A 10,725-nucleotide genomic window follows, 5' to 3' on the forward strand; every position below is an offset into this window, starting at 1 on the left:
GTAAATTTCTGACTCAGTGTATTCAGCAGTGAATAGTGAGTAGAACAATGCTTAATTCTGAGGCCTCAGAAACTAGAAATAAGGTTTAAGATTTTCAAATTTTGAGACATGAAATGATAAAATTATCTCTAGTGTGTACAATTTCACTCACTTTGTCTCGCCTTTCCAATAAAAATATACAGTCTGTAGTTTTTGTCTCCTATTTTATTATTATGTAGATATTGAAATGTAAAATGTGGAAAACTTTGCAGTTCTTTTGAATATATTGTGTGATCGTAACCTTTGCTTAATATTTAATTTATTGAAATTATACTAAAAAGCACATCCTGCAAACTCCCCTCACACCACTCACACTCCTAGGAACACACTTGTCCCATTTTCCTTGCTTCTTTCTTACGCTGACCTCTCCAAAAGTGACTGAAATCCTGTTACTGAATTTCTCGTGTGTAGTAGGCATACAGGAAAGTTTTCTTAGTTCACATCCTCACCTACACCTGCTGATCACTCCTGCACATCCGGAACACACACTGGCACAGGGTGATGACACAGAGACCCAAACTCTCTCTACCTCACCATCACCTCTGCCTCCTGTCTCCTGCTGACCTACAGGATCTCTGTTCTCAACACAGCACAACTCTAAATATCCACCTCCAAGGTCTCTCACCTCCTCTTCCTCACAGTTCAGTCCCCGCAGGGCCTGAAGGGCCACATGGGCTCTGTTGTAACATCCATGGCCGTTTCCTGAGGGCAACAGAGAGGCACTTCAACTTGCAAAGACAGGGTATTCAGTCTGTGGATTTTACTTCAAGAATTGTTTCTTTCTGGAATACTAACAATTCAAGTATTGTTAAATCCTTGCACAAATATTTGATGCAACGCTTTCCATTTCTGAAGGGAGTATGTAATTGATTACTTACAAATGAGAAATTCATGGACATAATAATGCTTCTATTTCTTTCAAACCTTAATCCCTGAATATTTTGTGAATAACTCCCTACAATGTCCTTAATTTTATTATTTTCATTACCTATTTTAAAATGATGAAATTGTTCATAATTCAAAGGACTTTTCAAAGGAAATAATTGGACATTGTAGAATAGAGTGTATGTAAATTTCTAAGACTTTCTGTTTACATACTCTAATTAAATGCACGTCATTTTCATGCATGTTCTGTCCCTATGAACAACATAGGAAATAATCAGTATGTGCAGGCACATCACAGTCATACAGGACCTGAGTTACAGTGTGGACACAAAAGGCACACTGAAAAACCAGAGGAGCACAGCCTTGGAAGGTCCGGATGAAGCTTGAGTGGTCCTCCCCAGGGCAGCCTGCAGAGATGTCACTGCCAGCAGGGCTCTGTCCTCACCTTAGCCTCAGGCCAGTCAGTGTGCTCGGTGACTGGCCCTCCTGTCAATCTCAGTGGAACTTCCCCAGGGATAGGGCTGTTATGAGACTGAGTCCTCAGCTCCACTATTAAGGCTTCTGGATTCCACTCAGTCTCCTGGAGGTCTCTGAAATGCCAGGTGGGGAGTGAAAGGTGACTATGGGCATTTGTCAGGAGAATACTGAAAAGGTCCACTTGGAAGCATGACTTTGGGCACCCGTGATTGTGGGCTCATTGTCAACTGTACCTGGTCCTGAGGCTTGGGAGACCTGACCGCTGTCGGGGTGATCACCGATCTGAGGATTCCTCCACCAATGTTCCAAACTGGGGGTGTTGCTGAGGCCTAGCATTCGATTCAGGTGGGCACAGTTGGAGAGACCTTCAGATTGTGTCTCCTGCTCACACCCTTTTCTGCCTCTCAGCTTCCTACCCACTGCAGCCTGAGCAGTTGGTTTCTCCTGGCCCATCTGCTACGCAGCTCCTGCATTGATACCAGCCAACCATGAAAGCAGGAGCCAAACAAAACTGCTCTTCTAAGCTGTGGGTGTCATGTATTTTGTCCAGGAAATTGAAAGGACAGCAGCACAACAGGTAATCAATGCATGGAATTTTCCAATGTGTGGAGGTAATAAGAGGTAGTAATGCCACCTTTCTCTTTGGTTACTAATTGGGAGGAGAAATTCTGGAATATGCTTGCAAAAACTTAGTTTCAGAAACAGAGTTTAAGTGGCTGTACTTAAAAGCATACTTTGCTGTACTTTTCATACCAATGAGCACAGACATCGTGGTAAGAGGTGCAAACAATAGAAACTGAGTTTGGATCCAGTGAAGATCCTTGCCCTGTGCCATAGCACAGAGTGAAATCCAGGAGAGCACACTGTACTGCACGTGCTGTCCTTGTGCTCAAGGACACAGAAAGGTAAATTCTGCTGTAAACCCAAATTCATAGTAGAGGATGAATTTTGTCTTCCAACAATCTATTTTGTTTTGTTTTTTGCTTGTGTTGTTTGTTGTTTTTCTCAAGAGTGATGAGTGAATCTGAGCATTTATCTCCTTAATACTACGCCCTACTTTCAGTTTTATGTTCCTAAGAGTCCATTTTATTACAGTCAAGTACCAGGAAATTACAATGATCATTTCCATATGAAAATATGAAATAGTGCTTTCAGTTTAAAGAAAGGGAGACCAGTTAAATGAAGAAATGCACAATTTTTGTACTTCAAAACACACTTTGGAAAAGATTCCAGGAACGAAGTCAACAGTAGCTGTGTGTATTTCTGTTTAAATCCACTTCTTGCTTTATGCTTCTAATTTTGCCACACACTTATCTCTTATATCTGTGCAGAGGACAACATTTCAGCAAAATAATAGTAGTAATACCTACTGTAGTGACAGGAAATGCTTTATTGAGAATTAAACCGGCATACTTTACAGAACAACTTCAGTTCTACACTGTTGTAGAAGCACAGCTGTATTTATTGGCATGGTGGTGAATGTCCTGACAGGATGATGGTGATCATGTTGAAGACGTTATACTCCCAACTCCTTTGCAGTACTGTCTCACACCAGGTCTCCACTGAGTGTGGCCATTACAGTGTCTCCTCACAGGCAGCTGTCTTCCTCCAGGTTGACTTCTGGAATACTCAGTGTGACATTCCCACCAGAGTCTACTTTTCTTAAATGTCAATGGAATGATCTAGACCAAATTTCAACCTAAACTTTAGGTGGTGACCTCATGCAGTGTAGGACAATGAGACCAATTTCATTCCAAAGAGCTCCATGCAGTGGGTTCTGCACATCAATGAGGTGCCTTCCTCCTACTACCTGCTTATGGATTAATGCTACTGTGTCACTGGGGACCTTCGGGGAGGCATATAAGTCAGGGACACTCAGATGGACAAAATATCACCAGATTCTATGGACTTCTTTATGCCCCCAAAATTGTTCATTATACCATGGAAGATATTGAAAATAAATATTATGTCGTCGTGTAGTGAAGCCATTTCTTCCCAGGTGAGCAGAATAATCTCGGCTCCTGTGCAGTTTTTGTTGTTCAGTGCCTCTGCTGTGGAAATGCTCTCAGAGATGGGGACCTAGGAGAGCTCCCCACACACTGGCAGAACTCTCGTCTCCTCGCCAGCTCCCCTGTGTCACCTGAGAGTCCACAGAGCGCCCCTCACAGTGTGGTGAATTCATGTGCACCCAGGTCAGTGGAGAACATCTCCTAGAGGTGTGGACAGGCAGACGCAGGTATGGCCAGGTGTGCGCAAGGACTGCGGTGGCTTTCCACAGAGATGACACAGAATCGCTGTCAGGAGGACCCACTTCCTTCTCAGGGTCAGAGCTCAGCCCTGCACCAGCGGGAGGGTCAGTGCATGGCCACTCGGGGGCGTTCGGGTACTTCAGGCAGTGAGAGAAGAGAGAACAGATGCAGATTGCTGAGGAAGCAGGCAGACTGCATCATGAACCTGAGACATCTATCTGTTTATTAGTATTTAAAAGTGTTTATTTGACACTCGTTTTAGAGGCTTTTAAAAGTTGAATCTAGGATTTCTTAGAAAACGAACCGCAAATAAAATTTAGGAGAACTTTTGGTGAATTTAGCTTGCTCCACCTCTGAAAACGATCAGAACAGATGCAGTGAAAGCAGCATTATGTGTAAATTCCTGTCTCTCAGAATCCTCTGTTGACAGGAAGCAGAGTGGGAGAGCCTGTGTTGCAGCGGAAACTGCACGGTGCAGACACTTGGGGGCGCCGCTCCGAGGTTCCCAGCTGTTTCTCTTGATTCCTGTCTGGGCACCGATGAGTCAAATGCCTGTGTTCGCTTATTCCTGCTCTGACAAGGCTGTTACATGGAGAAAATCTATGTATTTTATTAATACTACATTCCTAAAAGATTCCATCAAGAATATTTCATTTCAACTCTAAATAGAAGTGCAAGGAAAATAGGTTTCTGCAATTAAACGATGACTTCTATTGAGGAAAACAGAGTTCACTTTCATGCCTGGACAACACATGGGGAATTTCAGGCACGATGCTGAATATGTCCCCAGAGTTATACCAGAGTTCTGTTGTTTCTGTGCTTCCAAATCCTCCTGTAGCAATGCTGATTCACAGGGAGTAGGGCATAAATTGAGATTGACACCTTCTTGAAAACAGATTTGGTGAAGATATTTAGACTGTTGTGGGATCATGCAGAGTTCCAGCCTGAGAGGTGAGAAAAGGTACACAGAAGATGCCAAAGACAATAATTGGAAAACAGTAAGACAATGTATTTCAGCTTAAAGAAAATGTGCACTTTTTCTCAATTTACCTTCTTTAGGAAATTTCTATTTCAATTCATTTTTCTACTTTCATTTCATTTTATTTTTGATTATTCTATTGCGGAGCCAATTTATGATTATTCTCTCAACATATTTCAGGAATAACTCGACCTGATATTTAAATGTGTTTAAACACATTTTTATTCACATATTTACACAAGCTTGTGTTCTTCAAAAATATTTCTAACCAATATGCTTAACAATACACCTCATCACTAAGCTCCATACCTCCAGCCGTCCTCTCAGGCAGGACAGAATCCTGCCCCAAGGTCGGCTGCTTCTCAGCCATGGACTCCTCCATCCTCAGGCTCCTGCTGCCTGCTCTTTTCTCTGCTCTAGGTGTCAGCACCGCTGATGTCCTCAGTCCACAGTTTGAGGGGAATACTAGGAAAACAAAGTAAGTGGAAATGTGGAATGGGCTTCGTATAAGTTCTACAAATTTATTTTACCTAGCAAAGACTACAAGAGCAGATGAATAGAATTTATGTATGAAAAATGTTGTTTTATGTTATTGAAGCAAATGCTGGATACCTGAGGCTTCTTTCCCATCAGGAACAGTGTTTGAACTTTATGCACATGACATGATACAGAGCTGTGTTTTAATATTTGTGTCGGGAGCCTGGATAACCACATAGTAGCTGATTGAAACCCCTGAGGCAAGGTGTTCAAAGTCAGATCTGATGTGGCCTTTGTTACTCTGTTCCATGTTTCTTCCGGCTCTGTGGGTAGTCACTACTGCCCTTCTCATGGACAGGGTGCCATGGGCAGGACTGCTGTGGCCACAGAAGACAGAAGGTGATGTGGTTGCATCACCTTAGTATTTCTAATATCACACTTTCCACTGGCTGAGGATTTACTTCTTATATAAATTCTCCAGAAGTGCATCAGTCTACTTGTATTTTGTTTCTAATGAATTTTAAAACCCTATTTTTTCTACTAATTATTTTCTTTGCCTGTCTGAACACATCAAACAATAATCCAATGTAGATCACTCTAACCTCGCTCAGCAAACAATTCTACTTGCCTTTATCCATACTGGGAATCCACATGCAGAATAAATTAAGGAAACTGGAGAGACTGGGCTCCTTACAATATGGTAAACACTTTGAGGCCAAATGCACTGTTATTTGTTTCCCTGAGTACTGTTCTGCTGTTCTGAGGACAATCAGCTTCTTCTGCATTTATTTGGACCACACATCTCCAGACCTCCCTTTGCCCTGAGCTAAAACTGTACCCTTAAATAACGTCCACACTGCTCCCCACTCACCAGGCTGGGTACCCCCTTTCTCTCTGGTTCTCACCGAATTTGGCCCTGGTGGGTACTGCACGGAAACGAGAGTGCACGGTATTTGTCTGTGTTCCTGGCTAGTGTTGATTAAATCATTTCTCCTTTACAGATATTGTAAATTAGGCTCCTATAACAATGGCTGTAAAAATAACTCAGAATCACTAAATCATGTTCAAATTTTGTACCACTTTCCATACTATCCAAACCATTTGTAATCCTCACAAAAATGCAGAAAGATTTCGAATTTCTCTACACATTCAGCAAAATATATATTGTTTTATTTGGTTCATTGATGAAAGCTTTCCTACTGAAGGCACACTGTGTTTCATTGCGATGGTGATTTTCATTTTCCAAATGATGACAGATGGGTGGCTGGTAGAGAGATGAGCATAGCTGCCTTCCAAACAATGACAGGTACTGAGCCTCTTTCCATGGGCCCCGATGCCATGGGGATGTGTTCATGTAGAAATTCGGAGAACTATAAAACTTCTGGGGATGGCAGAATTGCGAGAAAAATGTCATGCTCAACAATGAATCTAAAACATATGAATCAGTACAACTTCATACAAGAGGTGCAAGGCAATTAGCATAAATAGTAGATTTACGTAGAAAGAACTCCTATGGTGATTCCAGACATAAAGGAATTTTTATATGGTAATATTGGCTGATCTCTATAAAAGAAGGGCCAGCATTTTTTAAAATAAGTGTTTCCAGAGTAAGATTATAGATTTAAATCTGAAAGACTGTTCAAGAATAAACCATTCATGGGGTATTAACATTTATTAATAATGTAAAGAAAAAAAGGTACACTTTTAAGATTTTCTAGCATAAATGTTGAACATAAATGAGATTAGGATGTGGTATGAATCAGAATGAGGCAGCAAAGCATTTCATATGCTGTGAACTCAAAATAGAAACATTGCTCCGTAACATCTAAGGTATCTTACAAAACTTTTATGTAATAAATGGAGATTTCATAAAATAGAAATGTTTTCATTCATACTTTTTCAAAATTAATTCTTTATTGAAGATATATAGAAGTTATGCATAAGTCATTTGCTAGTTACACTAGGACTTTTTAGAAATTGGCTAATTATCAATAGATACTCACTTTCACATTTCAAAATGTTTGCAATACAGGATGAAATCATGAAGTAAATATACTATGGAATCTGTCAAATTCGATAATGATCTATACTTATTCACTACTGTGTCTATGTTTAGGATGAACCATACTGATTCTCCCTGGAAAACTACAATCAGACCTCTACTGACTTCATCCTCCTTGGCCTGTTCCCCCCATCCAGCCTTGGCCTTTTCCTCTTCACTCTCACCATCCCCATCTTCCTGCTGGCCCTGACTGGCAACCTGTGCATGGTCCTGCTCATCCTCCTGGATGCCCAGCTCCACACACCCATGTACTTCCTGCTCAGTCACCTCTCCCTCATGGACCTCATTTACATCTGCACCACTGTGCCCAAGATGGCTTCTGATTTCCTGCTTGGGAACAAGTCCATCTCCTTCATTGGATGTGGGGTTCAGACTTTCTTTTTTGGGACTTTAGCAGGTTCAGAAGGACTGCTCCTGATGTCGATGTCCTATGACCGTTACGTGGCTATTTGCTTCCCTCTGCAGTACCCCATTCGCATTAACAGAAGAGTGTGTGTGCTGATGATCCTGGGATCCTGGGCCATGGGTGCTGTCAACTGCTGTGCCCACACAGTCTTTGTCCTCCACATCCCTTACTGCAGGTCCAGGGCCACCGATCATTTCTACTGTGATATCCCAGCCATACTGACTCTGGCCTGTGAGGACATCTGGGTCTATGAGTATTCTGTGCACTTCAGCATTGTCATCTTTCTCCCGTTTCCTTTCTTGGTCATCCTGGCTTCCTATGGGAAAGTGCTCCTTGATGTCTCATGCACTCACGGGAAGGCAGGAAAACGGCCTATTCCACCTGCAGTGCCCACCTCACTGTGGTGACTTTCTACTTTGCACCCTTTGCTTACACTTATCTCCACCCCAAATCCCTCAGATCTCCTGAAGAGGACAAGGTGGTAACTAGCTTTTACACCACCCTCACCCCATTGCTCAACCCCGTGTTCGACAGCCTGAGGAACAAGAAGGTGCTGGGGGCCCTGAAGAGAGTGACTCAGAGCATTTGCTCTCTGAAAATGTAGGTACATGTTTTCCTCCCTATGCTTATTAGTGGGATTCACATGAAAATATATAATTTAAAAGTCTCTGGAGCTAATGTGTAACTTTTAAATCTTTAAAATGTCTTACTGTCATTGTGTATTCTAGATAATAATGTTCCTTTCTTTTTCTTTTGGCTTCTGCCTCATCAACATAATGAACCTCGGTGATTTATTAATGTGAGCACAATACTTTAAGACCTTGGAGAAATTAAATGGAAAATGTGAAAATGTTTTAGAATATGCGGATATGAGAATATGATAGGATATGAGAATATGGGGAATAGAGCATATGTTTGAAATGTGAGATATGACCAAAAGTTAATATGAGTGTATATATGTTTTTCTGCCCTGTTAAAACTGTCCATTATAGATATTATTGTAATTTGGGCTAGTTTATTAAGCTTAATATGTAAAATCTTGTACAATTAATATGTTACTACAAGAAATGATGACAATATGTATGTTTCAATTTTTACATTTCTACTAAAGTACTCATTGCCATTAATCCTCACTGAAATCCTCTCCCATGATTCATACACTTGTTCTACTGATGCTGTCAGTACAGGCACAGTTATGGAAGTCATCTGTTTGACTGTACTTTTGAGAAAGGACAGAAATTTCAGAGAATTCTACTGTGAGGTAAAATCCAGGGGAAAGTCTAACTCTAAAATATAACAGCATTTTCCTGCACTTTCTTCACCAGAACTGGCCCCTTGCAACTTCTAGCTCTTCGCCAGAGTCAAAAATAAACACAGCAGGTAGAAAATGTGAAATGACATGATCTCTATTTTGCAGTGGAGCAGAGCTTTGCCACTCACACCTGACAGACATCGAGAAATAGATATGGAAGAGTGGGGGTGTCACAGAGAGTGCTCATCAGGAAGTGCGTGAAGAAGGAGACCTGTCCTGCGGGAATGTGGTCCCCGCCAGTCAGGAGGAAAGAGCTCTCATTCCTGCGTTTTTCTGGGCTCCTGACCCATGGAGAATTGTTTTCCATCCTTTCACTTTCAGTCTATGGGCTTCCTTTTGCTCTAGGTGTTTTTCTTGTATACAACATATTGTTGGATTTTGCTTCTTAATCCATTCTGCCAGTCTATTTCTCTTGATTGGTGAATTGAGGCCATTAACATTGATAGTTAGAACTGATATATTCTGACTTATTCTTGTCATGTTATTGTCCTTTTGTTGACTCTTTTTACTTTTTCTCCCATCTCCTTTTAGTTTCTTGCCTTGCCTATTTGATTTGGTCTGTTGGGCCTCATGTTATTGTGAACTTCGTTGTCCTTTTCTAGGATATTGTTTAGAATTCCTTGCAGTGCTGGTTTGGTGTTCATGAAATTTCTCAGGTGCTCTTTGTCATGGAAGTATTTTATTTCCCCATCTATTTTGAAAGAGAGTTTTGCAGGATACATCAGTCTAGGTTGGAGGTTCTTTTCTTTTAGGACTTGGAATACCTCACTCCAGGCTCTCCTTGACCTAAGGGTTTGTGTTGAAAAGTCTGCTGTGATTCTAATGGGCTTTCCTTTGCATGTGATTTGTTTCTTTTCTCTTACTGCTTGTAGTATTTTGTTTTTCTGTTGGATTTCTGGAATCTTGATTATTATATGTCTAGGTGTAGATTTTTTTTGATCATGGCTAGTTGGGGTTCTATATGCCTCACTTATCTGTATGTCTAATTCTTTCCTTCTGTTTGGGAAGTTTTCTGTCATTAATTCTGTGAAGAGCTTTTTTAGGTCATTTGCATTTTCTCCTGTTTTTTCATGAATTCCTATCAGTCTTATGTTATTTTTCTTTGTATCGTCTAGAAGTTGTTGGATTGATTTCTCATGATCCCTTACTGTTTTTAAGAGCCTTCTTTTTTCATGGTCACTGATTGCAATCCTATCTTCTATATCTGAAATTCTATCTTCGCAATCTTTTATTCTGTTGCATACACTTTCAATAGAGTTTTTAATCTGGATATTGGTTTGAATCTGTTTTATGGATTCCATTTCTTTCCTCTGTTGGGCATTCATTGTTTCCATTTCTTTCTTATGCTGAGTCTTCATGGCTTCTATCATGGTCTTGAGCTCATCTATTTTTTTGTCAGTTTCTATTCTAGAGTCTCAAATCGTGACTTCCATTTTGCCCATCATCTCTCTGGTTAACTGGGACATTATTTCTGATTTGAATTTTTCTAGAGCCTGATTGATTTGTTTTGTTACCTCCTGTGCTATGGGTCCAGGGTGTCCTGTTGGTTCACTATCAGACTTTTCATCCTCATTTGTCCTACTGTTTGCCATTGGTGAGCTGGAAATCTGTCTTTGTGTCTTGCTTAAGTGTTTTCTCATTTTTATTTTTGTTGTTGGGTTGTCCTTCTTTAATTTCTGGGTATTACTTAAATCTTCCAGATATAGTTGCGTTTTAGCTTTTGAGTTTCTATTGACTCATACACATCCTCATTTTCATAATATCAGAGAAAACGACTCTTTAAATCAATCACAACCCTTTATCCCAATTGATACATTCAGCAGCCCAATAGATCAGGCA

At 40.7% G+C, this 10,725-nt stretch overlaps 1 pseudogene; it reads left to right on the forward strand.

Moving 5' to 3' along the window:
* The first annotated feature begins 7,237 nt into the window (after nucleotides 1-7,237).
* On the forward strand, nucleotides 7,238-8,178 carry LOC104858231 (annotated as a pseudogene).
* The last annotated feature ends 2,547 nt before the right edge of the window (nucleotides 8,179-10,725 follow it).

The sequence above is a fragment of the Fukomys damarensis genome, unplaced genomic scaffold (genome assembly GCF_012274545.1).
Source record: "Fukomys damarensis isolate Sample0158 unplaced genomic scaffold, DMR_v1.0_HiC HiC_scaffold_3, whole genome shotgun sequence".
Lineage (NCBI taxonomy): Eukaryota > Metazoa > Chordata > Mammalia > Rodentia > Bathyergidae > Fukomys > Fukomys damarensis.